The following is a 23,972-nucleotide window of genomic DNA, read 5'->3' on the forward strand; positions in this document are numbered from 1 at the left end:
CGGTGCGCCGCGCAGACGCTAATGTATATTAGCAGAAACACTGCAGCAAGAAGAAGGGGAGGGAGGGAGGGAGATTATGGGATGCACTGACTGTGAGGTAGCAGCAGTAGCGGCAGTATCCGGGGGGAAGGAGGGAGGAATTTGGAGGAGTGCTGACTATGCGGAACAGAAGCAGCAGTTGGCAGAAAAAGTGCAAAACCTTCAGCAATCACAGAGGAGCGGCGGGGTGGAGGGAGAGCAGATAACAGATAGCTGGAGCAGAGGAAGGGAAACGTGGGGGAAATGCAGAGCAGAACCTGGTAGACGAAGCTGCTGCTGAGCTGGATGTTAGAGGAAACAGCGATGTGTGTGTGTGAAGTGTGTGTTTCTGCAGACATTTCTCCCTCCACACGCCACTGTACCTCATCAAAGGATGTAACCACAAGGCTTCACGCTGTTCCGTCCTTATCACCTCCATCCCTCCCTCCCTCCTCTCCTCCTCTCCTCTCCTCTCTAGCGCTCATCCCCAGTGTCGAGGAGCCCCCCGCAGGAGAAACCAGAGCACTGCAGCCAGAGCCAGAGCACTGCGGTCACCTCCCCTTCCAGTGCGGTGTCACACCACGGCGCGTGCCGCCCCACCTCACCCACCCTCTGCACCTCACCGTGTAAATCTGAGCCGGGTAGGACGTGTGTGTGTGTGTGTGTGTGTGTGTGTGTGTGTGTTATGGGCTGGTGATGGCAGGAACACACTAAATAAAGAAGGATGGCGTGAATATGTGGAAGAAAGGAAACTAAAATGAACCAAAAATACAGATAGCTAGAGGTCAAATCACTTAGGGAGGCAAGGCAGAATATCCCTGTAAGAATCTCTAACTGTGGGAACGAGCAGAAAGATTTGCTGCTCTCCCCTCAGGTCATGTTTTCATATTTCATCTTGAATTTCAAGATGACGGCCATTTTTAAAGCCCGTTTTAAACCGATTATTGCCATGAAATGTTTCCCATTTTCACGACTTGGATGAACTTTATGTCGCATCACGTCTTTTCTACTTTGGTCGTCGTATTCATGCAACTTTAAAATGATCAAAATCTGAACCTGAGGACTTTGCTGTTTGTGAGTCTCACACAAGACCTGAACTGGAGGGAGACAGTTAATGGTTAGCATTAGCTTTCACTATTTTTTGCTTAAGAGTTTAGTGTTAGCTTTTGTTCATTTGCGTTAGACATTAGCTTCTGCTAATATTTTCTGTGTTTAGCGATTTAGCATTAGCTTCTGCTAACAGTATGCATTTAGCACTTTAGCATTAGCTTATACTAATATGTTATGTGTTTAGCGATTTAGCATTAACTTCTGCAAATATTTTATGTGTTTAGCAATTTAGCATTAGCTTCTGCCTAAGCTAATGCTAAATTGCTAAACACATAAAATATTTGCAGAAGTTAATGTTAAATCGCCATTTAGCACTTTAGCATTAGCTTATGCTAATATGTTATGTGTTTAGCGATTTAGCATGAGCTTCTGCTAACATTAGTAAGCATCTAGCACTTTAGCATTAGCTTATGCTAATATCTCTGTGTGGTTTAGCATTAGCTCCTGCTAGCATTTATGTGTCTTTAGCAGTTTAACATTAGCTTCAGCTAATATTTTCATGCATTTAGCAATTTAGCATCAGCTTCTGTTAATATTTTAAATTTTTTAGGTTTAACATTAGCTTCTGCTAACATTAGTTTGCTTTTAGCAGCTTGGCTTTAGGTTCTGCTAATATTTCTGTGTGTTTAGTGGTTTAGCATTAGCATAGCTAAGATTCTTACTTAATGAGCTAGTGAAGCTAACTTTTTTGTTAGCTATGCCCGCCACTAGCAATAACTGCTTCCAATTTTAGTGCAAACATATACTCTTCATTATAACCGTGGTGGCCATTTTGAAAAATGTCCATCAGAAACCTGAGACACAAAATCAAAAAAATCTGGCTTTTACACTAAAAACACTAAAAAACATTCATCTAATTGGCAATTTTAGTACAAAAAAATCATAGTGACCATCTTAATCAAATATGATTTCTATTGATCCAAATATGTATGATTTGAAACCAAAAGTATTCACCTGTGATTAAATATTGGCAGATTTAATGAAAAACAAAATCTTTAAATCTTCCTTGTCAGCCAGGGCCGCCATCTTGAATTTTTTGTGGCTAACATTTAAAAAAAATAGAAGAAAAGTGAGAACATCTGGGCCACATTAGGCTCTTAGATCCCCCTGTGAAAGATTTTGCTGATATTAAATCATTTGCTGCAGTCCAGGAGGAAGCGTCTCATTTTCCCGCGGCTGCTTCTCTACTCAGCAACATCACGGTGGAGCTCTGCAGGGCTGACCAATCCACACAGGCTGCAGCCGCCGCCCCCCTCTGGGGTCTTCAGTGCTGTGCATGTCGGTCGCTCACCCCTTCCCGACTGCTGCTGCTCCCTTTTTTACGTCAAAAACCAAACTCAAGCACTCCTGCTTTGCTTCCTGCAGCTGCCTGTGGATTATTAATACATAAAGCTCTTATCAGAGCCGGACCGGCAGCAGTGGAGTCTGCAGCAGGAGCTGCCGGTCTCAGATCTTTCCTGCCCTACATGAGGAAGTTTTTCCACTAACAGATGCAAAGTCAGGTTGAGATGTCGGGATGAAAAGTGAGAAGTGGTAGAAGACGGTGTTTTGGTGAAGGAAAGGTCAGATTAATCCCTGAAAGCGGCGCTGAAATAAGGGGGACAAGATACTGTGTCATGTCGAGAAGGAGCTCTATTTTTAGACCCCGGGTAAATCTGAGCTAAAATCCCTCGGCGTTCAACTTCAAAACCAGCTTCTTGGAGAATTTGTGCTCAGAGCGGATAGCTTTAAGCCTCCCCTTCACCTCCCAGCTCCTCTCAGTCATTTAAACCTGCCTGCTCCTAATTAATGACTCTATCCTGCCGGTGTGATTAGGCCTGTTATGATCCGGCAGCGCAGCAATGCGGCGCGCCGCCGGCCCAGACAGAGGAACGGCACACGGGATGGAGTATTACTACGCTCAATCCTGACCTGTGACCTGGAAGACAATTAGATACTAAAGAGAGACGCTGGCGATTAGATGCTAAAGAGGTGAGACGGAGGAGGGAGAGTCTGGATATCTGCATCCAGTCGGAATGTTGGATGTAATTAAGATTTTATTTGCTTAATTCAATGCAGTTTAGTTTTATGTATGTTTACTCAAGACACAAATACAGCTCTGGAAAAAATTAACTTAAAATGATCGGTTTATCTTTTGATAAAACTTTTTCATTTGAGTAAAATGGACATTGTTGTTTTATTCTATGGACTACTGACAACATGTCTCTGAAAAGCGAAGCAAAAACTCAAACTAAGGGAAAAGATGCAAAGAAACCAAGTTAATATTCATTTAGCAACAACAATACTAATGTTTTAACTCAGGAAGGGTTCAGAATCAGTATTTGGTGGAGTAACAGGAGGTTTCATTTGGTTCTCTTTATTTTTTACAGCTGCATCTATGATGGAGTCAAGTCCAGTTTATTGTGCCAGTTTGACCCGAGTTCCTCCAGAACATCTGAGATAAACTACTCTGAGTTTAAATTGATGCTTTTTGTTTATTTCCGTCTGGATGGATTTTTGTAGCTGTAGCAGCTGTCCTCCACCACCAGGAGGCAGCAGCGTTTTCATTCAAACGAAAGTGAGGATGTTGAGCACGGCTAAAGCTGCGGTAGGTTGTGATTCTGCTAAACAGGTGAAACTCATTTTTTTATCAACTTTATCAGTTTGCATTTGAGTGGAATAATTTAGCAGATGTAGTTTTGGTTTTGAGGACAGAAGCTCTAAGTTGACCTTTCCACACGCATAAACCACAAACAACTTTTTTATAAATCTTTGAAAAGCCTCTTTGCAAAACTTTATCACTGAAAGCTGTTTGCATGCGCAGAACATCTCTGTTTTACCAAAACAGATCAAATCCAGGTTAGCTGCTAGCATGTGAACTTTACTTCATAAACCTTTTAACCGTCTGAACTCCTGCAGATATTAACCCAGAATCTCCTGGTTAACATCCATCACTGTCTTAGAGACGTTATGTTATAATAAACTATTATTCCAATTATTTGATACCAAAGTTACAGTTGCTTGTTTTACTTGTAAGTATTTTCCACAAGTGTAAGTGTAAGTATTCGTACAAGCAAACCAATATTTATGTAAATATTTTACTCCAATTACTCAAAATGTTCAGATTTGATTCTTTGAAATAAAGAATAGTCTCAATTATTTTTATGGATCTGCAGGGTGGAAACTTTCTTCCATGTTTCTCAGGAAACCTGCTGCTCCTGTTCGTGACTCTCTCTCTCACCAACTGCGATTTATTATGATTAGACAGAAAAAGGAAGTAGAATTAAAGCAAAGTTTGCAGGAGATGAAAACAACACACACAAGCAGATTGATTTCATTAAAGCTTGAGTCGCCTGTGTGATTAACTTTAAATGTAACTTCGTTTATTGTTACTGTTAAACTGAACAGTAACGATAAAGTGGGATGATCTCTGGTTTTCTTGACAGGTGCCTGAGGTGCAAAAGTTATAAAAATACTTTCATTACCTGGAAAGGTTGAGCAGCAGGTTAAATCATTTTGACCTGATTCATAAGTTTGTTTTTTAGAATAATTCTGTTGAGCCACAATTCAAAACTGATGCCTGGTTTTCACTGACTAGTAAATGTTTATTTCTTATCACTTTTTTACCTTTTTGGTCATTAACAGAGGAACAAATCATTTTGTCCACTTGTAATGGTGGTGATGTAAAAAGGGAAAGTTTTATATTATAAATCATGTGACTGATTTTAACTGATTTTTGCTGTTTTACGTTCTCTAACTGAAACACTTGAAACTTCGTTCAGCGTTTAGCGTTTCACACAGGAAGATAATTGGTGTTGCACTGCCTCCAACCTTTGCTTCCTGTTTCTGTATCGGCTGCAGACTCCACAGTCTGGAACTCATTCCAGTTTATGATTCAACTTTTATTCTGTCCGGATTTATTTCCAGCTTATTTTAGCACGAGTAGTTTGAGTTTACGTAGGGGTCAGAGGTCATGTTTAGCTTTAAAAACAGGCAGAAGACAACGTAACAATTTGTGAAATACTCTTTTCTGAGACGTTTTTGAGAAAAGTTGGCATAAAACAGCAAAAGTTTGCTTTAGTTCTGGTCCCTCGTTGGATTAGCGATAAGCTTTCGCCTCTGAGACTGAAGCTAACGGTTTCAGACCCAAGAGAGTTATTTACTGAGGGTAAGATATTCGCTTTTTAAAGCCTTTTAGCAAAATCTCCCTTCATAAAACCTTTAATATGTCTTTAAAGGAGCAGACGAGGGGCGGCAAAGCGGCCGGCTCATAAATAAAGGCTTTTAGTCGCCAGCTCAGCCCACCGGGGTTCGAGTCCCGACCCTTTGACCTTTGCTTTTCTCTCTCTGCCCTCTTCCTGTCCGATCTGCTGCAAAGAAAGGCCAGCAGATCTGATAGTGAACTTCAGTAGGTTACTGAAGTTATTATCAGTAATAATTCCTTTATCTGTAGGAAACACAGCTTGTAGGAAAAAGTGAGTAAATCCTCAGAGTGGGAAAGTTTATCCGTCAGATTGGAGTCCATGTTTCAGCAGATTTCAGGAGTTTCAAGCGACCCAAACGGAGGAAGTTAAAGGCGTCAGTCTGTTGGTTAAAGTTTGGGATTGTGTGTTTGTGGCTCCTGGTGACTCGGATGAAACAACAGCAACAAACTCAACAAGTCTTTGTTCTGAAGGTCAGATAAGTGATGAAGAGCCAACTGACGCTTTTATCCATCCATCCATTTTCTTACACCCTTGTCCCTCAGTGGGGTCAAGAGGTGCTGGTGCCTCTCCAGCTAGCGTACCGGGCGAGAGGCGGGGTCACCCTGGACAGGTCGCCAGTCTGTCGCAGGGCAACACAGAGACACACAACCATGCACACACACACTCACACCTAGGGGCAATTTAGAGAGGCCAATTAACCTGACAGTCATGTTTTTGGACTGTGGGAGGAAACCGGAGTACCTGGAGAAAACCCACCATGCACAGGGAGAACATGGAGACTCCATGCAGAAAGACCGGGGCCGGGAATCGAACCCAGAACCTTCTTGCTGCAAGGCAACAGCTCTACCAACTGCGCCACTGTGCAGCCCTGACGCTTCTATAAATAAATATAACAAACAATGCAGGTTTTAGCAGTTTTTCATGCATTAGAGAATGACAGTAAAATTAACAGCAGCAGATTTTAGATCTGGTTTTATTGGCTTACAGTTGGAAACTTTCATGTTTAACATAATTTTCCTGGAATATCAATGTGCCCAAAAGAAAATGATGATTTTTTTTAACCCTAAAAAAGAAACAAATTGTTCTTGTGTATAAAAACATCAAGAAGTTCAAATGACACCCGACTCCAACGTCTCTCTGCCCGGTTCTCTAACTGTATGAACAGAGGGAGCAGCAAAAGCAAATGAGACGGATTAGCAGCGCTTGCTAACGCTGTGATGAAGAAACTCAGATTACACGAGTTAGATCAACATTTAATCTGGTTGAGCTGGATAGAATAGAAGACGTGCTTTATAACTTGCACCGCTCTGAGGATTTTCTAACCGAACGTCTGGAAACTTGACAGAATCGCACTTTAAAAACCTGAATAAATACTTTCTGAGCGTAGAGAAGCTAAGAAGAGGAAAAGGGGAGCAGAGTGGACATTAGAGGAGCTGGATTTTGTCCAGCAGGTAATCAGGACAGATGCAGTGAAGTTTCCAGCTCTGAAGGCCACAGATGAGAGAGAAAGCATGAGAGATGAAGGGTCCGAGGAAAACGGAGCCGTAGCTCAATCACAGCTGTCAAAATAGATTCAAACAGCAGCGCCCTCCTTTTACGAGCCCCTCTGACTTACTCCACCAGAATCCCACAAGGAGAGGGGAATCTTTATTCCCTCTTCTTTACAAAAAAAATCAAAAAGGGGTGTTTCTGGGTTACCCTGGGCCTAAAAATAGCAGCAGCAAGTCGATTCATAATGCAGGACCGAGAGCGGGGCTGGGGAAGGTGGCAGAGGGAGAGCAAATGGAGGAGGAGAGGAGAGGAGAGGAGCGCCGGAGCCAGCTGTTACGAAACCACAGGCTCTGTGTGTGAAATGCAGAGGAATGCAGATGGAGGAAACTGTCAGCGAACGCCGGGAAAAAGGCCGTGGAGAGAGGAGGGAGAAAAAGTCTAGACGCTCAGCATCCCGCCTCCATCTCTTCTAGACTTCCTGGATGAGATCTCAGAGACACCATGTCCTTCCTGTTCAGCCTCTGCATCTCCTCCTCCATATCAGACCTCCATTTCAGGCCTCAACACACACACACACACACACACACACACACACACACACACACACACACACACACACACACACACACACACACACACACAGAGAAAACTGACATGCAAAGAGAAGAACAGATGCATTCCTGCTAAAAGCACAAAGCAACACACACACTCTCTCCCTCTCTCTCTCTCTCACACACACACACACACAGAAACAGGGGAACTCGTGCAGGCAGAATGATGCAGGAGGGAGTGCATGCATGCGCCCAGAGTCATGAAACTGCTCCGACCTGCTGGAGGAAACACCCAACATTTAAACCTCCAGCCTGTTTCAGTCAGACAGCATCAAACTGTTTATTTTGATTTATTTTGTCTCCACTTTCAGATTGTAGTTCTCGTTTCCCTTTAAATGCTTTGAGTCAGATATTGATCAAAACACGATCACACTTTTTTTTTCCCCCACCGGTATTGCAGACTTGTTGAATGCTGCGAAACGGATGCAGTTATTTTTTTTTATTATTTCTATTTTCCAAGCTGGGAAAAATATTCCTTTGAATGAAGCGACCAGTATGTAAAATAAAGAAAAACGCACACCAATCAGAATAACACGCACACACACACACACACACACACACACACACAGTCACGGTTTGATACTCACTCGCGTTTGGCTCAGGTTCGGCTGCTGTGCGCGCGCAGACACGCACGTGAAGCTTTACGGAAAAAGATCAATCAAAGCGCAGATTTCTCTGCTTGATGCTCTCAGTCCAGTTTCTCGCAGGCATTCGGCTGATCTCTTTTCTTCTTCTGCTGCTTTTCTCTCCAATCAAAATCAGAGGCAAATCGCGCGCATCTGTTGCTGGAAAGCCGCGTTATTATTGCCGGATGTTACTTAAAGCGCGTTATGGTCATGATGATGGAGTCTTCCGGATGAAATGAAGCAGAAGTCCCCCGCTTATTTATGCTATTTTCTGTCTCTCCCACCTCTTTGTTATTGCCAAAAACGAAAAAAAAGAAGTGCCAGTCTTTGTTGCTCTCTCTCTCTCTCTCTCTCTCTCTCTCTCTCTCTGGGTGTAGCTCTTCCTCTGCCTCCCCCCTCTTCCAAATGTTTGAGTGGAGATGCAGCCTGTAGACACCTCTTCCTCTCCTCTCCCTCTCCTCTCCCTCTCCTCTTCCTCTCTGTTCCTTTGGAGGAGCGTCACCTCCTGCACTATTTTTTTCCTCAGACGGTTCATGTGGGCGGATTAGAGAGCAAGACAGAGAGGGTGGGAGGGCCCTGGTGACTGGAGGCTAATGCTTTTCCCATATGTCTCCTGAACTTCATGAATGCAGCGGAACTGAAAGGAGAAGCCAGAAAATTAAAGTGATTCAGTGTTTTTGTCTGTTTCAGCCCCGTTTCCGGCCGGATGGATGGATGGATGGATGAATGGATGGATGGATGGATGGATGGATGGATGGGCGCACTAACACCATTTTGTCTCCAGGTTCCCGGCTTTGATTGTGACTCTGCTGACATCATCAGTCACGTGGTTTGAGAGGAGCAGGTGGATTCTGTTGCACTTTAACAGCCAAACATCATTAGGGAGACAAATAAAAACAGTGAAATTGGTTTTTATTTTTAACACAATTTATTTATTCGACATGAAAAAAATTAAAATAAACCAACATGATTTTACATTTGTTCGAAATATATCATACATTTCCGAGCCTTCTCACCTTCATCTGCTCTGTAAAATAAAAATAAAAAAATCAACTGAGATGAAAATGTAAAAAACCAAAACACACCCGGCTGCAGAACCCTGCACACCTTCAGCCACTATTTAACTTTTTATTTGATTATTTTTTAGCTGACACCTACATGAAAACCCTGAACCCATAAATAAAATGTATTTCTGTCATAACGAACTTTTTAAAACATCTTTCAGCTCAAGATAAACATCATCAGTCATTTTTTGCAAAGTTTTTATTTTGCCTAAATCTTCTTCCGCAAAAAAAAATTAAACAAAACTCTCTTTTGACTTTTAGTAAGTTGTTGATTTGCGACATCAGCTGCAGAATAAAACCAGATGAGTTTTTCTTCCTGCCTGCAGGATGTTTGTGTGCCAGCAGTTTCCCTGATGGACTCAGTGCTGAGTGAAGACAGTCTCATGAAACTTAGAGGATCAGTCAAAGGCCGCTCCATCGGCATTTAATCAGACAGTGATGAGACTCAGACGGCTGCAGATCATTTAAAGCAAAGACGAAATTAAATTACTGACCTGAGAATCTGTGGTCTGAAAACACAAAGGCAAAAATGAAAATCAGGGAGATGAAGCAGAAACTGAGTCCAGTTGATTCAATGATCCGCAGCAAACACATAATCGAAAACAAACAACAGTGCAGCGAAAAACAAAAACTCAGTTTGGGAGTCAAAAGCTTGAAGCTCCAGCAATATTTCCTAAAATTTCAGTAACAAACAGAAACTACATCCTGGTTTGTTTCCGTCTCTTTCAGCCCTGCAGCAAATACACAGCTGTTGTTTTCCAGAGCCGATTTATTTATTTTAGCTCTCAAAACTGCAGCCGAGTTTCCTTCTGCAAACAGAAAATCATAACAGTCATGAAAGATTTGTGTATCCTTGGTGTGTTTATGGAGATTATTATCGCGACTAGAAAAATGTTTACAATGTAATTTTTTTTTTATCAAGTTTTTCCATCATGCAAGTAAAGATCCAGATGTTTGGATCCAGATCATTTCTGACACATTTTCTGGAAAGAACAAGAAAAAAAGTTGAAATTTTGCAAAAACAAAAACTTGAAAATATTGAGTTTCAAAAGGCGAAAATAAAGAAAAAGAAGAAAAATTCTAGAAAAAACAATAAAAAGTCAAAACTTTTCTTAGACAAAAACTCAGAAAGTTTGAAAATGTGCCAAAGAAAAGAAAAGAAAAATAGAACATTTTGGATTAATCTCAGAAATTTTGTAAAAAGGTTTTTTTCTAAAAGATTTTTTGTGAAAATTTTTGAATTTTTTGGTGGAAATTTACTCCTTTAAAAAAAAAAAAATCTACAACGGCAGTAATACTCCATCACATGAGACGTGAAAGTTTATTTAATCTTTATTTACTTTTGAATCATATTGAGACACAAACTGACTTCCAAGACTGATTGTAACAATAAAACGTTTCATTGTGTCAAAGATTTATATAACCAATGAACTGAGAAAATACATCAATAAAAAAAAAGATAAAACTGTGAAAACATGGAGAGACATGTGGTGATTTTACTGGAAACATGTTTAAATCCCTTCAGGTTTCCAGTTTCTCTTCTTTTCTTTCCCGGGAATCATCTGAAGGGAAAACGTGTCGGTGGTTTTACGTCACACGAGTGAATTTTATCCTCCAGACAGAGTCAGGATTCATGAGAATCCTCCGAACTCCAGCTGCGTCTCTCAGCTCCACCTGATGTTCAGCCAACAATCAGACCTGCAGGAACATCGGCTCCCTGGAAGCGCGTGACCTCTGACCTCCCATGAAACATAAAACAGCTGGATTGAGCAACCAGAGCTGAACGTGGAGCAGAGGAACAACAAGACACGTTGGTTCAACTTTTACACAGTTTCCATCTTTCTTTTTCAGAAATAAAAAATCTTAAAAGTGTGGCCTGCATTTGTGTTCAATGCCCATCAATCATTGATTAGAAACTGCGAAGTAAAACTACAATCCTAACGAGCTTCAGTGCTATTAACATATAAAACGTTAAAAATGCTAAATCTGTTCAAACCTGCTCCCTCCCTCCCTCAAGGAGGGAGGGAGGGAGGGAGGGAGGGAGGGAGGAAGGAAGGAAGGAAGGAAGGAAGGAAGGAAGGAAGGAAGGAAGGAAGGAAGGAAGGAAGGAAGGAAGGAAGGAAGGAAGGAAGGAAGGAAGGAAGGAAGGAAGGATTAAATCAGTGTTTCTCAACCTTTTTCGGCCCAGCGCCCCCCTAGCCCTAATCCAGGTCCCTCACCGCCCCCCACCAAAAGATTTGTAGGCTACTTTGGACTGACAATTATTTTATTATTAATGTTACTATCATTATTGTAGATGTTTTGAATCGGCGCATGGATTATGTTTTCCCGTACACTTCAGCGCCTTACGCTCTTTCACCTCGCGCACATAACGAGGTAAATGTAGCGAGTTTTGCCCTAAACATATCGGCGTCTGGAGGAGGGGGGCTGGGGGGGAGGCGAGCGTATGTTTCTACGCTCCTTCGTGGGGGGCGCCAATTTATGTTTTCGCATCCACCTGAATAATGTGTAGTTGCGCCCCTGCCCATGGCACTTTAACAATATTATTTTACCTTTTATCTGGAAATAGTGTCTGTTTATTCTTGCCATACAGTCTCTGTATTAATTATTGCTCGAAATGTCTTGCCATACCAGTTTATTCCTCCGTATTTACTGTAGTTTCTTAGTTTATTCTTGCATTTTGTTCTTCATTCATTTCCATTTAGTTTCATTTGATTAATATTATCATCTCTTGGTTTATTGCTATGTCCACTTTAGTTTCTTTCCTGTTGCTAAATTTATTTTATCGTTTATTGACCATCAGTAATCTTCACTCATCACCTGCTGCGCCGCCTAATCATCATGTGTTTCACATCATGTGATGATTTTTCACTGTTCAGCTTCGGATTCTCTGTTTTTATGCCATAATTCACATCTAGTTCGTCGCTCCGTTTTGCCCGCTTCTCCTGTTTCAGAGTTTTGCGCAATGTGCGGCTTTTTCTTTTTTTTTAACTCCCTAAGGTGCAGGGCGGTCGGGAAACATCGATGGGGAAAAGGCAGAATGACATAAACCTTTTAAAACAACGGAAACAATTTCTGCATTCTGATTATTGAAATTTAAAAGTGCTGTGGTACCGTTGTTCCATCAAACCCGTTTCATCCCGGACCACTTACAGCTCCGTGTTAACGCTATAAAATTAACGCTCTCTATCGAAGAATCACTCATGGAGGGATTTCTTTATTTAAATGGGTTCATTTTTCAGAGGGATACAAAGTGAGGGCATCGTGATTTTAGTAATCACATGTTTATAAGAGCGATTTTCTGTTGTTCTTCCATGGTAGCGGGCAGCTTTCAAACGGAAATAAAACACTTTTTAACATAAATTGCTGCTTTGACATGATCACAGAACTGCCAAAACATGTAGCTACATAAATACCAGACAAAGTGAATCACAGCAGCGTCATCAGCCGGTGTAAAGCTGAACTGATGCGGAGCGGAGCTGCGCCATGAAGCTACAAACACTGAAGAGAAGAAGAGCTGCCATCGATACAGCTGCAGCCATGATTTAATGTTACACAATACAGTTTTACCAAGTTGCTCAAAGTCTAAACTGGTATTGTTGTGGATTTAAGGTGTAAAGTTTACCTTCGACCAAACGCCCCCCAAAGGCATCCCAGCGCCAGTGGCCGAGCTAGAGGGGGGGCCAGGGGGGCCAGTGCCCCCCCAGTCATCTGATTGGCCCCCCCAGATGATTGACATGTAACAGCGCCAGGTTATTCCTGCACATTATTTGGAATCATTCTAATTCAATATATCTAAAGAAGAAAAACAATAATAAATATATTAAAAGAAAATTTATAAAACTTTATATAAGTCCATGTGATGACATAAATAAATAGATTTAGATCAGGCACGATACCAGCCTCCTTTATACTCATAACAACAAGCTGATATTCTCCTGGGTGTTTCAGTTGTGCTGCGCTGTGGTGCAACTCAAAGGCTAAAGCACTTCATACCTGGTGGTGATGGTAAAACACCAATAAGTTATTTATTGATCCTCCGCAAAAAAAAAAAAAGAAAAAACCGAAGAGGGGCCGACAATGTTCATAGTTCAGAGCAGAGGTTGCGCTGGAGTTTATTCGTTGACCGTCAAAGAAAAAATCATTTTATTTCCAATTTGTAGTCAGCAAACGAAACATTTATTATTTCTCTGCGAGAACGTTTTTGAAATCAGGTAACATTTCCCAAAATGACGTGATTAGAAGACGGCAGAACTCTGATCGTTTCCTGATCCCGCATCACTTCCCTCTGCGGGAGAAAAACCCCGCAGAAGCGGATCAGCTGCGCTAGGCGCTTCAAAGTCTCTGGTCCGTTAAAGCGTCCAGATCAGAGATGATTCTCTGACAGATATTGTTCTTAGTCTGATTAATAATGAGCTCCACGATGTTCTCTGTGCGTAAAGTTGAAACTGTCTGAGCACCAAGTGGTCAGCTGATCACAGTCTGGACAGAAACCAGCGAACTGCTCTCTGTTCTTATCAAAATGAGGCTGAGGAGGGAATCTGGCATATTAACTAGGTTAAGTTTTTACTGGTTTTGTTTTTAAAACACCATTAACGTAAGCAGTGTAACTATATATTGTATATTTGGCGTTTGTCGTCTCATGTGTGATTAATTGGAGCATTTATTGCTCAGCGCTCTGCGCTTGTTTCTGCCTAACGGATCTGCACTTTAATTTCTTTCCTCTCTCAACAGTCAGCTGTTATTCCTCTACTTGAACTACAATAAGTAGATCACATTCTCTTTAGGTTTTCTCTGTGTGCTCCAAACTCATTAAATGTAAACTCATGAGAAGCCCGAGCCACCATCAGGCAAATAATTCTGGTCCGACCCGAACTATTTTTACCTGTCAAAACAGAGCTTCCTAACCAAGGTGTCCATAACTCTTCAACACGCTGTCAGCTCCCGGTCAGAAAGACGCATTTAGTTCAGTGTCCATGAGATGATATTCAGAAAGGATCTTTTATTTGATTGATTTTAGTTTCCTCTGCAATGAACTCTTAGCGTAAGGTCTATCATGTCTCCATGTGCGCCAGTCAAAGGTGTTAATTATAACATGTCAAGTGACAGAGGGGCCTATATATATATATATATATATATATATATATATATATATATATATATATATATATACATTTAAGATTTTGCCCCCCCAGGGGTGGTCCTGGCCCCCCCTTGGCCCCCCCAGCTTTGGGGGTCTAGCTCCGCCACTGGTTATGAACGCCGCATTCCAGGTTTCCCTCAATGGAATATATACTAGTCAGTCCCAGTGACCGTTTCACTAACGGTTTTTGCCCATGTGCTTTCTGGGTAAAAATCAATCGAGAAACTCTCTCTGAGTTTGAGGAAAACTTTTCAGAAAAGAAAAATGTAAGAGTTTTCTGGATTGTATGAAAGAATATTTATTGAAATGTCTCTAGAGAGAGTATTTGAATCACACAGAATATCTATTTGAATCTCGGTAATAGTTCGTGTAAAATTACTTTATATATATATTTAGGAAAAAGTAACATAATTTTCGCTGTAAATCAAATGTTAGAGAAACCCTAATATTCCCAAAGGAGTTACTTACTATTGGGAGGAGAGGATATCACCCAGTTAAGTCTTTATGAGGCCCAAAAGAAGAAGAATGTCTTTTATTTTTAGCCGAACAGGTTTGATGGCCTGAAGAGATGTTCAAACTGATGAATCATCAGAAGCTGCGATTCTTCGTGAGAACAGAGGACAAGGCAGAGAGGATGTTCCAGGAAGACACTGGGATTTGTATTTGACATGCCAAAAGGTGTTGGCACTCCAAACTGCTGACTCATGCATCAGGTCTGCAGGGATTATTGGGATTATTATTATGTGTGAGTGTGTGCATGGTTGTGTGTCCTGTCTGTCTTTCTGTGTTGACCTGTCCAGGGTGACCCCGCCTCTCGCCCGGAACGTTAGCTGGAGATGGGCACCAGCAACCCTCCCGACCCCATTAAGGGACAAGGGTGTAAGAAAATGGATGGATGGATGGATGGATGGATGGATGGATGGATGGATGGATGGATGGATGGATGGATGGATGGATGGATTACAATTACTAATTATTCACATGTTGTATTCAATAATTTACACATGAACATGAAAGGTACAACACAACATGTCAAAGAACATTACTAATAAATTGGAAATACTTAAACTACCCACTTGTTCAATGGAACTTGGTTGAAAAAGCTCATCACCTGCTTGACCATCAGTTGTTTCTGATGAAAAGTTTTCTGTATTAAGCTATTTGTGGGAGGAAAACATACAAAACCACATGAAAAAAGCATGAAGACTGTTGATGGAGTCTTCAGTGGAGAGTCAAAACTTGTGCAGGTCACTTGGAAGAGAGCGTCAGGAATAAATCATTCTGTTTTCCTCTACCTCTCTCAGCTCTTTGCATGCTCGTACATACGTGGTGGTTTTCACACGCCCATGCGCTCGAAGCTAAGGTTGAACGAAATGACACGCTGGGAACGCCGTCTTTAGGCCGTAGCTTAGATAGCGGCCAGCAAAAGAAATTAGAAACTATTGTTAGGTTCCTCATCAAAAAATGTATTGATGAGGAAAACACTGTTGAGCAGATTTAATGGGAAACCAGGTGATTGTGTTTTGCACATTGTAAAGCCTAAACCATTTACAGCCACATTGGCTGAATCTTGTCTAAATTGTTGGAAAAAGTTACATTTGTGTTAATATGAATGAGTTTATTTGGAAATGTTTTGATGGGTTGAAACATCTCCTTCACTAGGAAGTGTGAATCACTTCAGAGCTTTTCCTGGTTACCATAGCAACTGTTACACTTCTACCCAACTGATGATGTCACTAGGAACCCAGGCTTTGTGTCATAGATTCTATGACATCAGCTCTGAACCCTTTGAATATCTTGTTACGTGTGTTCTAAAGCCAGATGCGCAGAACTCAACGGATTTATAGAGAAGTGCAATTTTTCACCAGAGACTGAAACGCAAGATGGAGCCCCGTCGATTCCCCAGGAGGCCTGATACACCTATGCCTATGATGAGAAAGATATTTGACCCAGACCTCCCATGTGATTTTGGATTAAAGAAGAGCGTCAAATTTGAGGATCAGGACCATGCTTTAAGGAACTCGATTTTAAAATTACCTAAAATTAAAAAAGATATCCATCCTACCCCCATACCGCAACGAAAAGTAGAGATTCGGGAGGATTGCGTAGATATTCAGGAGATATCCGCCTCAAGTGATTCCAACTCTAGCACAAGCTCAGGTTTCCTTATAAGTTTGGTAGACGGAATTGATATTCAGGCACGCATTGACCAGTGTAATAAATTTAGAAAAGTACAGGAGTTGAAAGAAAGACACGAAGCTGCTCTTCATAAATTACAGGAGAAGAAGCCAAGACCAACGAATGCCTACGCACGGGATGTGCAAAACTGGAGAGACAAGCGGGAGAAAACACCTTCAAAAACGTTGCTGCAAATTGACAGAGATGGGCAAAAACTTCTCAACTTGTCCACGGATGTGGACAAGTTTAAAGCTGACAAGTTGAGAGCTTGTCCAAAACTCATTGTCCTTTCCAATGAGGATTCTGGAAAGGACAAACATGGCATACAGTTTAAAAAGTCTTTGTCACGTGGAAATGAACAAAAATTCATCAATCCGGTTAGTGAGAAGGCAGAGGAACGATTGGTAAAGCCAAGGCAAACACCCAGAGTTAGTGAAGGCAAACGGTCAGAATATGTACATGACGAGAGGGAGAAAAATGTTCACGAGCAGGTTAAATTTCAAGAGAAATGTAAGAAGATGGCCTATGAAAATATAGAGAATATAAGGAGAAAAGAATATGTCAAAGAAGCTGTTGAAGAGAAAAAGCTTAATCAAGAAAAAGCTAAGCAGGAGTTTGCCCAAAAGTTACTTGACAAACAGGAGAAAGAAAAGAAAGTCAAAATGCAAAAGTATTTGACTGATGCATGGGATGATCAAGTTGAATACAAACGGCAAAAGCAGATTGAAATGGATAGGATCATAAATAAAGGGTCTGATTCCTGGATGGACTGCGACATTCCTGATAAGGACAGAAGTCGTGAAATACGTAAAAAAATAGTGTACGACCAACTGTCACTTACAAAGAAGGAAGAAGCTAAAAAACGGGTTTTTATGGCGGACAAGTTACTGAAAGAAAGGAAAGAGCGGGAATCTGCAGAGCACAAGCGTGAAAAACTGGAGAAAGAGAAAAAAGCTGCAGCTATAAAAAGTCTGACCAATTCTTGGGATTCCCGAGTTCAACTCAAACGGCAGGAGAAAAAGGAACAGTGTGAGATTGAAAGGAAAAACATGCAGACCTTGATGGAATTAGACAGAGTGTGTGGAGCTGGCAGGGAGGTACTTCTGCCAGGGAGAACTACCTCCCTGGCAGAGTCTGCAAGAAGATCTGCAAGAAGATCGGTGGGAACTGCTGACAAACATGACGACACAAAGAACAGACCTATACTGAGTCGTCAGAAAGTTAGGAAGCCAGTCACACTTCCTTTACTCAAATCCACCTCTGTGCACTTTGCTGAGGATCACCAACAGCAAATTAAAAGAGTAAAATTCCCGTCCATTTCCAGTCCCAGATAAATATCTGTTTCTCAGCTGGCCAAGGAATGTGATGGGAATCCCCCGGAGGAGCTGACCCAAGTGGCTTAGGAGAGGGAAGTTTGTGCCTCCCTACTTAGGCTGCTGCCCCCATGACCTGAAGAAAATGGATGGACGGATAGATGGATAGATAGATAGGTTTTCTCTGGGTGCTCCAGTTTCCCTTCAAAAACGATCGATTGATCGATAGATGGATAGATAGATGGATAGGTTTTCTCTGGGTGCTCCAGTTTCATTTTAAAAACGATCGATTGATCGATAGATAGATAGAAGATGGATAGATAGATGGATAGATGGATAGGTTTTCTCTGGGTGCTCCAGTTTCCCTTCAAAAACGATCGATTGGTCGATAGATAGATAGAAGATGGATAGATAGATGGATAGGTTTTCTCTGGGTGCTCCAGTTTCCCTACAAAAACGATCAATAGGTTTTCAGCTTCAGAAGGGAGGCCCAGACTTCCCTCTCCTCAGCCACTCCTTCCAGCTCCTCCGGGGGAATCCCAAGGCGTTCCCATGCCAGCCGAGAGACATAGTCCCTCCAGCGTGTCCATGTCTTTCTGATTAGCTTCCCTGTGTATTTAACCCCACCTGTTGTCTCTGTCCTTCGTCGGGTCCTCGTCATTAGTTCATCGTTCGTCTGTCCGTTTCCAGTGCCGCATGTCTTTCTGAGTTTGTTCCTGATTCTTTATTAAATACATAATTTCCTCATTACTACCTGGGTTTACCGGCGTCTTCCTCACCTACAACCATGCACATATGACAGAATGTCCCTAGTATTAGCTACGGCAGATATATGGCCAGGGCCGTACAGAGACCACTACAGGGGCAGGTGCTCAACAACAAAAAAGGGCCCATCTAACCGCCTTCTAGGACAGAATATTAACAGCCTCTCAGCTTTCAGAGTTTAATAAACAATGATAAATTACAAAATTGTGAGACATACAATCAGAGCTAAAGGAAATCTCTACATAGAGCATAACACTATGCATATGTAAGATATTTTATTAGTAATTTCTTTCTGCAGGTCTATTTTGTAAATCAGAGCTAGTGGTCTAGCTCTGGTTTACATATTTTGTCTTTACAGAATTACACTATTAAAAATATAAACAAGGGCACAAAGCCACCTTTATGCCCTTGTAATCTTTTTATAGATTACAGATTAGTGGACTGTAATCTATAAAAAGAGCTTCCTGTTTGCTGCAGTGGAGATGAAGACGGTCCAATCAGGAAAGCAGAGCTGCATCAAACTTTAAGGTGGAACTGCAGAAAAAAGAAAAAAACAAAAGCAAAAATTGAATTGTTAATGCATGTCACCATGAGAAAAGCCTACTAAGTTTTGCTTAAAAAAACCTTTTTAAACATTTAAATCACACATTTGTCTCATGAACAGCCGTCTCATGTCTCTGTGATTGTTTTTGTTAAGCAAACTTATTTGTGCATGTCATAAATTTTTCTTGATATTCTAAGTTTTTGTTTGACTCAAAGTTTTGCTTGTGATTCTCACATGACGTTGTGAGCAGTGGCGTAGCCAGAGACGGGGGCCAGGGGGGCCATTGCTCCCCCTGTCATCTGATTGGCCCCCCCTGATGATTGACATGTAACGGCACCAGGTTATTCCTGTATATTATTTGGATTCATTCTAATTCAATATATCTAAAGAAGAAAAACAATAATAAATATATGAAAAAAAATGTATAAAACTTTATATAAGTCCATGTGATGACATAAATAAAAAGATTTTTATCAGGCGCGATACCAGCCTCCTTTATACTCATAACAACAAGCTGATATTCTTCTCCTGGGTGTTTCAGTTGCTGCGCTGTGGTGCAACTCAAAGGCTAAAGCACTTCATACCTGGTGGTTGTAAACCACCAATAAGTTATTTATTGATCCTCCGCAAAAAAGAGAAAAAATTGAAGAGGGGCCGACAATGTTCGTAGTTTGGAGCAGAGGTGGCGCTACAGTTTTTTTTTGTCCGTCAAAGAAAAAAATCATTTTATTTCCAATTTGTAGTCATCAAACGAAACATTTATTATTTCTCTGCGAGAACGTTTTAGAAATCAGGTAACATTTCACGAAATGACGTGATTAGAAGACGGCAGAACTCTGATCGTTTCCTGATCCCGCATCACTTCCCTCAGCGGGAGAAAAACCCCGCAGAAGCGGATCAGCTGAGCTAGGAGCTCCAAAGTCTCCGGTCCGTTAAAGCGTCCAGATCAGAGGTGATTCTCTGACAGATATTGTTCTTAGTCTGATTAATAATGAGCTCCACGATGTTCTCTGTGCGTAAAGTTGAAACTGTCTGAGCACCAAGTGGTCAGCTGATCACAGTCTGGACAGAAACCAGCGAACTGCTCTCTGTTCTTATCAAAATGAGGCTGAGGAGGGAATCTGACATATTAACTAGGTTAAGTTTTTACTGGTTTTGTTTTTAAAACATCATTAACGTAAGCAGTGTAACTATATATTGTATATTTGGCGTTTGTCATCTCATGTGTGATTGATTGGAGCATTTATGCGCATTTATTGCCCAGCGCTCTGCGCTTGTTTCTGCCTAACGGATCTGCACTTTAATTTCTTTCCTCTCTCAACAGTCAGCTGTTATTCCTCTACTTAAACTATAATAAGTAGATCATAAAATTCTCTTTAGTTTTTCTCTGTGTGCTCCAAACTCATTAATGTAAACTCATCAGAAGCCCGAACCACCATCAGGCTAATAATTCTGGTCCGACCCGAACTATTGTTACCTGTCCAAACAGAGCTTCCTAAAATTTTGCCCCCCCGAGAGTTGGGGGGCAAATGGGGGGGCCAGGAGTAGTCCTTGCCCCCCCAACTTTAAAAGTCTAGCTCCGCCACTGCCCAGCGCCCCCCTTTTGTAAAGATGTCCGCCAGCGCCCCCTGCCGTCCTCTGAACGCCCCCTGGGCGGCGGTACCGCCCACGTTGAGAACCGCTAGATTAAATAAAGACTTGGAAGGAAGGAAGGAAGGAAGGAAGGAAGGAAGGAAGGAAGGAAGGAAGGAAGGAAGGAAGGAAGGAAGGAAGGAAGGAAGGAAGGAAGGAAGGAAGGAAGGAAGGAAGGAAGGAAGGAAGAAGGAAGGAAGGAAGGAAGGAAGGAAGGAAGGAAGGAAGGAAGGAAGGAAGGAAGGAAGGAAGGAAGGAAGGAAGGAAGGAAGGAAGGAAGAAGGAAGGAAGGAAGGAAGGAAGGAAGGAAGGAAGGAAGGAAGGAAGGAAGGAAGGAAGGAAGGAAGAAGGAAGGAAGGAAGGAAGGAAGGAAGGAAGGAAGGAAGGAAGGAAGGAAGGAAGGAAGGAAGGAAGGAAGGAAGGAAGGAAGGAAGGAAGGAAGGAAGGAAGGAAGGAAGGAAGGAAGGAAGGAAGGAAGGAAGGAAGGAAGGAAGGAAGAAGGAAGGAAGGAAGGAAGGAAGGAAGAAGGAAGGAAGGAAGGAAGGAAGGAAGGAAGGAAGGAAGGAAGGAAGGAAGGAAGGAAGGAAGGAAGGAAGGAAGAAGGAAGGAAGGAAGGAAGGAAGGAAGGAAGGAAGGAAGGAAGGAAGGAAGGAAGGAAGGAAGGAAGGAAGGAAGGAAGGAAGGAAGGAAGGAAGGAAGGAAGGAAGGAAGGAAGGAGAAGGAAGGAAGGAAGGAAGGAAGGAAGGAAGGAAGGAAGGAAGGAAGGAAGGAAGGAAGGAAGGAAGGAAGGAAGGAAGGAAGGAAGGAAGGAAGGAAGGAAGGAAGGAAGGAAGGAAGGGAAACTGGAAACCTGAAGGGATTTAAACATGTTTCCAGTAAAATCACCACATGTCTCTCCATGTTTTCACAGTTTTCTCTTTTTTTTTATTGATGTATTTTCTCAGATTTTTTTCTAAAAGATTTTTCGGAAAAATGTTTTTATTTTTTTGGTGGAAATTTACTCCTTTAAAAAAAAAAATCTACAACGGCAGTAATACTCCATCACATGAGACGTGAAAGTTTATTTAATCTTTATTTACTTTTGAATCATATTGAGACACAAACTGACTTCCAAGACTGATTGTAACATAATAAAACGTTTCATTGTGTCAAAGATTTATATAACCAATGAACTGAGAAAATACATCAATAAAAAAAAGATAAAACTGTGAAAACATGGAGAGACATGTGGTGATTTTACTGGAAACATGTTTAAATCCCTTCAGGTTTCCAGTTTCTCTTCTTTTCTTTCCCGGGAATCATCTGAAGGGAAAACGTGTCGGTGGTTTTACGTCACACGAGTGAATTTAATCCTCCAGACAGAGTCAGGATTCATGAGAATCCTCCGAACTCCAGCTGCGTCTCTCAGCTCCACCTGATGTTCAGCCAACAATCAGACCTGCAGGAACATCGGCTCCCTGGAAGCGCGTGACCTCTGACCTCCCATGAAACATAAAACAGCTGGATTGAGCAACCAGAGCTGAACGTGGAGCAGAGGAACAACAAGACACGTTGGTTCAACTTTTACACAGTTTCCATCTTTCTTTTTCAGAAATAAAAAATCTTAAAAGTGTGGCCTGCATTTGTGTTCAATGCCCATCAATCATTGATTAGAAACTGCGAAGTAAAACTACAATCCTAACGAGCTTCAGTGCTATTAACATATAAAACGTTCAAACCTGCTGCAAAGGGTCGAAAAATGAGGGATACGACCTTGAGGAAGGGAGGAAGGGAGGGAGGCGTGAAATTTATTTTATCGTTTATTGACCATCAGTAATCTTCACTCATCACCTGCTGCGCCGCCTAATCATCATGTGTTTCACATCATGTGATGATTTTTCACTGTTCAGCGTCGGATTCTCTGTTTTTACGCCATAATTCACATCTAGTTCGTCGCTCCGTTTTTCCCGCTTCTCATGTTTCAGAGTTTTGCGCAATGTGCGGCTTTTTCTTTTTTTTTAACTCCCTAAGGTGCAGGGCAGTCGGGAAACATCGATGGGGAAAAGGCAGAATGACATAAACCTTTTAAAACAACAGAAACAATTTCTGCATTCTGATTATTGAAATTTAAAAGTGCTGTGGTACCGTTGTTCCATCAAACCCGTTTCATCCCGGACCACTTACAGCACCGGTATTAACGCTATAACATGAACGCTCTCTATCGTGGTATCACCCATGGAGGGATTTCTTGATTTCTTTATTTAAATGGGTTCATTTTTCAGAGGGATACAAAGTGAGGGTATCGTGATTTTAGTAATTACATGTTTGATTTTCTGTTGTCCTTCCATGGAAGCGGGCAGCTTTCAAACGGAAATAAAACACTTTTTAATATAAATTACTGCTTAACATGATCGCAGAACTGCCAAAACATATGTAGCTACATAAATACCAGACAAAGTGAATCACAGCAGCGTCATCAGCCGGTGTAAAGCTGAACTGATGCGGAGCTGAGCTGCACCATGAAGCTACAAACACTGAATAGAAGAAGAGCTGCCATCGATACAGCTGCAGCCAGGCATGTTTTAATGTTACACATACAGTTTTACCAAGTCTAAACTGGTATTGTTGTGGATTTAAGGTGTAAAGTTTACCTTCGACCAAACGCCCCCCAAAGGCATCCCAGCGCCCCCCTTTTGTAAAAATGTCCGCCAGCGCTCCCTGCCGTCCTCTGAACGCCCCCTGGGGGGCGGTACCGCCCACGTTGAGAACCGCTAGATTAAATAAAGACTTAGAAGGAAGGATGGAATCGGTTCTGGATCCAGTTCATGTCGACAGGAAACAGAGGAGAACTTTCTGGACGTCCCTCAGCAGCCAGAGCAGAGGCTGCAGTTCGGTCCCTCCGGTCAAACAGCTGGACGCAGATCCTGCAGGCCCACAAACGCTGCGCTCTGATTGGACGAGGCTCCAGGTCAAATTAATTTCTATGATTTAAACCATAAAAACCTAAACTTACAGCTCAAACGTCATCAGATCAGAGTTGGGAAGTAACTAGTTACATTTACTCAACTATATTTACTTTTTTTGCAAAAATGTTCTAGTTCTGGTTCCACTGGCAGATAAATTCACTTTAACATGGGAAACATGTTTTATTGGTGAATTTATCTACCAGTGGAGCCAAAACCTTTTCATTAATATTAAAACCGTTTCTCTTGGTACGGTTCTGTTTCGTCCTGCAGTTCTTCTCTTACTGGAGTTTTTGTTTTGGGTTCTCTGCCCTCCTGTTTAATAACTGGGAGGTTTTATAAGATTAAAAA

The 23,972-nt window shown here is 41.7% G+C and overlaps 1 protein-coding gene and 3 long non-coding RNA genes across 8 annotated transcripts in view; 2 read left to right on the forward strand and 2 right to left on the reverse strand.

Moving 5' to 3' along the window:
- LOC103481227 (voltage-gated potassium channel KCNC1-like) overlaps nt 1–8,501 on the reverse strand; it is a 76,998-nt gene extending 68,497 nt beyond the window's left edge. For 4 of the 5 annotated variants that reach the window (XM_008436570.3, XM_081601080.1, XM_008436568.3 and 1 more), the window contains exon 1: nt 8,002–8,501. The gene's annotated coding sequence lies outside the window, so the exon portion shown is untranslated. The remainder of the gene's footprint in view (nt 1–8,001) is intronic. The other variant, XM_008436566.3, reaches the window with a different exon arrangement.
- LOC145549197 (uncharacterized) overlaps nt 1–23,972 on the forward strand; it is a 26,532-nt gene that overhangs the window by 2,305 nt on the left and 255 nt on the right. The window contains exon 2 of the long non-coding RNA XR_014085172.1: nt 497–659. This is a non-coding gene — a long non-coding RNA (uncharacterized LOC145549197). The remainder of the gene's footprint in view (nt 1–496; nt 660–23,972) is intronic.
- LOC145549199 (uncharacterized) lies at nt 10,499–22,931 on the reverse strand. The gene is made up of 2 exons (XR_014085174.1): nt 22,398–22,931; nt 10,499–11,100 (listed from the first exon to the last, which is right to left on the reverse strand). It is a non-coding gene; the product is annotated as an uncharacterized LOC145549199 (long non-coding RNA).
- LOC145549146 (uncharacterized) lies at nt 15,191–18,488 on the forward strand. Its single transcript, XR_014085116.1, has 2 exons — nt 15,191–17,987; nt 18,071–18,488. It is a non-coding gene; the product is annotated as an uncharacterized LOC145549146 (long non-coding RNA).

This window comes from Poecilia reticulata, chromosome 19, assembly GCF_904066995.2.
Source record: "Poecilia reticulata chromosome 19, P_reticulata-male-v2, whole genome shotgun sequence".
NCBI classification, from domain to species: domain Eukaryota; kingdom Metazoa; phylum Chordata; class Actinopteri; order Cyprinodontiformes; family Poeciliidae; genus Poecilia; species Poecilia reticulata.